General features: G+C 36.5%; 1 protein-coding gene across 1 annotated transcript in view; it reads right to left on the minus strand.

Moving 5' to 3' along the window:
• The window catches only part of LOC106872600 (uncharacterized), a 314,391-nt gene extending 310,372 nt beyond the window's left edge, over positions 1 to 4,019 (minus strand). The window contains exon 1 of the mRNA XM_089360611.1: positions 3,738 to 4,019. The gene's annotated coding sequence lies outside the window, so the exon portion shown is untranslated. The remainder of the gene's footprint in view (positions 1 to 3,737) is intronic.
• Positions 4,020 to 4,373: the final 354 nt, after the last annotated feature.

Raw genomic sequence — 4,373 nt, forward strand, 5'->3', positions numbered from 1 at the left:
TAACCCTATCCCTAACCCTAACCCTAACCCTAAATACATGTATTCATTTGCACGCGCGCACTTTTTGTAAGATCGACCACTCACGACTAGCTAGCGCGGACGCGCGACTGCGCGGGTGCACGTTCGGGATCACTCTGCTTTGGTAGTACCGAAATTAACATGACATTGTGTGCAGTGCAGTGTGGTTCGACTGCACTCGCTGCAATGAATTCGGGTCAGGATTACAAACGATTGACTGACCGATCGAGATTAACGAACACCATCATCCAGCAAATGTTCGGCTATGTTTATAAGATCTGATAATGAGTATGGGCAAATACTTGTTAATGAGTCGCTAGCATCGAGGATATCCGTAATAAAAGGAAGATACGGCTATGACAGCATCACATAGTCTTATTTGGTCATAGCGTAAATGTTGCCAAAAGAACAAGCTAATACTCAGATCGTTGGGTGTTACAAGTGGTTAGAAAAGCGGTTCTACTTGAAAACAAAGGTCCCACTTAAATACAGAGGTCCCGACGCATCTACGTAACGATATAAAGGGGGGGTTGGGAAATCTAGTTTTACCAAAACTACTGTGACTTCACATAAGCCCTAGATATATTTCATGTTAGAACTATTGCAAACAATCCGGAGAAGTTGGTAGATTTTTTTCAAAAGTCATGGTATGTTACGTACAAAGCATTTCAAATGTACGCTGTGGGGACGTGTCATGACACTTATTGCTGATACAAGAAATGATCACGATATCATACAATGGGTGAAGGGTGCACACCACCTAACCCTAAAACTAACACTAACCCTAAAAACTAACCTTAAAACTAACCCTAAAACTAACCCTAAAAACTAACCCTAAAACTAACCCTAACCTTAGCCCTAAAAACTAACCTTAAAACTAAACCTAAAAACTGGCACTAAAACTAACCCTAAAAATTAACCTAAAACTAACCCTAACCCTAACCCTAACGAGTGTGCACTGTAAAAACATCAGATTAAATACAGACAATATTGTAGGGAAAAAGATCGGAGTAAAAACAGACGATATTGTGGGGGCCCTAACATCAGTAAAAGTAGCTTTGATCAAACTAGATTACCTCCCCTTCATATCGTTACGTAGATGTATTGGGACCTCTGTATTTAAGTAGTGTCTATAAACCTTCTTCACCACGGCTAATGATTCCAAGTCTATACATCACATCCAGTGGTCTTACAGCGGGCTAATTCACAATCTTGAGTTTTTCTGTTTCACAGCCACTATTTGCCAGACAGATATTAAACCGATGCTGATTTAATCTATACTTATGATGGATATTCCTTTTGTCTTGCTGGGTTCCTGGCAATCTTCCTCACAAGGCCTTTTATCATATGTATTTTCAATGTGACTTTTCATATAAACGGCTTCTCATACAATAAGTTTGTAAATATATTTTATATAATGTTTTTTTTTATTTTCTCCCATCCTAACGCAACTAGCATCTCTCCCTTAATTAGTTATTTATTTAGAAAATTTATTCATATAAACACCGTTTAACCCTAACCCTCATATGTATATATGTTTGTATGTATGTCATTATTCAGTTTATTTCAAGATTTGTTGTTTATAGAGAAAGAACCGGTTTCTAACCTAGATCTAAGGTTCCTTCATTGCAATTTCAACATCAACAACAGGGTATGTATGTATGTATTTATGTATGTATGGTTTATGTATGTATTCTCATGCAGAGTTACATATCTAGACATGCTCATATATATTTAAATGATAAACTTTTGGAAAGTTTTACAAATCCAGTGATGGATTGGATCTGTAGCCTTCGAATTAGTTTTCTCTTTTCTGGTTTTGAGAAGCTAATTTCCAAACTGTGCACAGTTTTTCTTCTCTATCCCAGATCATTATATCAGGTCTGTTGTGTTTACATTTTATTGAGGTTTTCACGGGTACATTCCACCAATATTCCTTTTCAGGTATTACTAAAGCAGAGTGGTCCCGAACGCGCACCCGCGCAGTCGCGCGTCCGCGATAGCTAGTCGTGAGGGTCGATCCTACAAAAAGTGCGCGCGCGCGTGAATGCGCGTGTGCAAATGAATACATGTGTTTAGGGTTAGGGTTAGGGTTAGGGATAGGGTTAGGGTTAGGGTTAGGGATAGGGTTAGGGATAGGGTTAGGGTTAGGGTTAGGGTTAGGGATAGGGTTAGGGTTAGGATCGACCACTCACGACTAGCTAGCGCGGACGCGCGACTGCGCGACTGCGCGTTCGGGACCACTCTGCTTTAGTAGTACCCCTTTTCATTATGAGTTCTTTACGTTCTGAATTCAAATACCACCGAGGTCGACTTTGCCTTTCAACCATTCAGGGTCGATAAATTAAGTACCAGTACAGGGGTCGGTCTAATTGACTGGCCCCCTCCCCAAAAATTTCGGGCCTTGTGCCTAGAGTAGAAAAGACTCCTTTTCATTATGAGAGGCTATGGCTTCTACCATATTGTAGATTTTTATTTCTTTGTCCTGGGGATTATCCTTCCAACAGATTTCGTTATAATGTCCTAGCTACAACGTCATGTCTCATCGGTAGATAATACCATGATGACGTTTTCGGACAACTGCTTATGATGTGGGTGATATCTTCAGTGCGAACTCCATCAGTTGTCACCTTTTACGGCTTTTCCTGCATCTCTATCCCTTTTGTGCATCAGGTACTTGGTTGATATTTCCTGTTCCTGGATTGCAAATGCATACCATTCAAAGTGGGAGATAATAATCTGGCTATTCGTCCATGATAAACTGCTTTGATGATCGATGTTACTATCATTTTATGGAGCTTTCTACCAACATATCCATGCATAATCTTCTGTTCATATAGGCTCATCCTTTCATCTGATGATATGTTGTGGTAGAGTCGTGCGACTTCTTTGGGCACGTATTCTTGTCATCAGACAAGGAGCTGCCTTCCAAGTCTTATGATGTTATCAGCTTCATGTATGCAAACTTGATCAAGGGATGCACTTCGTCGCTTGATGGTTGAAAGATGTTGCTGAAGATCCCTTCAGCAACCTGCGATATTCAAAGGCATTTTGGATGGATGTTAAGCCTCTGCCGCTTTGTTACGTTTTAAGTAGAAGTGGTCTACATCATTGTTTATGTGGAAATTAATATAGTGATGAATTGATCTAATAGGCGAGGGAACTCCTTTATTCCCTCCGAACGCGAGACAATATGAAAAAAAGAAAATCATATTTGAACATATGAACAATTCCTTTTGAAGGTACTCGGATATTAACAGAAATCCAAATAACAAAGGAAATTATTTGAGTTAACATTTTATAATTACACTTCATTCATATTTTCTGATTTTTCTGTTAATGAATTGATAATGGATTAAATGATAACAACAACAGGTATACTTAAAATTTATCTTCGATTTAATAAGATGGATGTTTAGTTGAGTATGTACATATTTATAAATAACTTTTAAAGACTTTTGAAGAATTTTAAAGAGTTAATGATATTAGTTACAGTATATTCGGAAACAATAAATCTAAATATCCACGAATAGAATTATGAATTATAATACGAGTTCAGTTAAGCATAGAATATTGAAAACCATACATTTTATAATTTGAATATAACATTTAGACAATGTGGTTGATCAGTAAATAATGTAAACCTATTTAACATCAATACATAATATTTAGTGTCCGGAATTTTGTTATTCCAAAATTATCAATAGATATTTACTTACAAATTGTGGAGTTTGGTCTTACAGGTTTGCGGTAAAAGTCAACAAACATCTCTACTATAATGTCACTTCTTAGAAGAACAAAAAATGTAAAACAAATAATCTTTCTTCTTGGCTTTTTTGTTTTCTTCGTTTAGATTAGACACACCTCAGCATATCAATTAACAGTGTTTTTTTAAGGTTATTTTCTGATTCAAGTGCCGTTTTTTTCTGGAGTTTTCGAAGAAACTTCGCCATATATGTTAACTTTCCATTTTTATTTTTTAAAAAGTATTACGTTTGTATATTCGATCAAACGCTTTGAACGCCTTAACGGTTCAACCACGTCAAACCAATGTTCAAAGTAAGACGCCATAATCACACTGGAATTGCAGTCAAAGAACAATCTATAAACGACTGATTCTTCAGTTGCATCGCAACAGTTGTTTTATTAAGGGAGAATTTATTTAAGATTTAAGTACAAAACTATGAACGATTATACTTTTAGATTTAAATTTGATTTGCTGCACAAAATTTATTTACTTTTATTGATATATTTATATGTGAAATAATGTTTATCTTTCGAATACTTAACTTTATTGTCAAAATATTCTAACTGGTGATAGCTCTAGTTATTATAAAGAACATAAGACGAATATA

The sequence above is a fragment of the Octopus bimaculoides genome, chromosome 11 (assembly GCF_046866305.1).
Source record: "Octopus bimaculoides isolate indiv1 chromosome 11, ASM4686630v1, whole genome shotgun sequence".
Classification (NCBI taxonomy): Eukaryota; Metazoa; Mollusca; class Cephalopoda; order Octopoda; family Octopodidae; genus Octopus; species Octopus bimaculoides.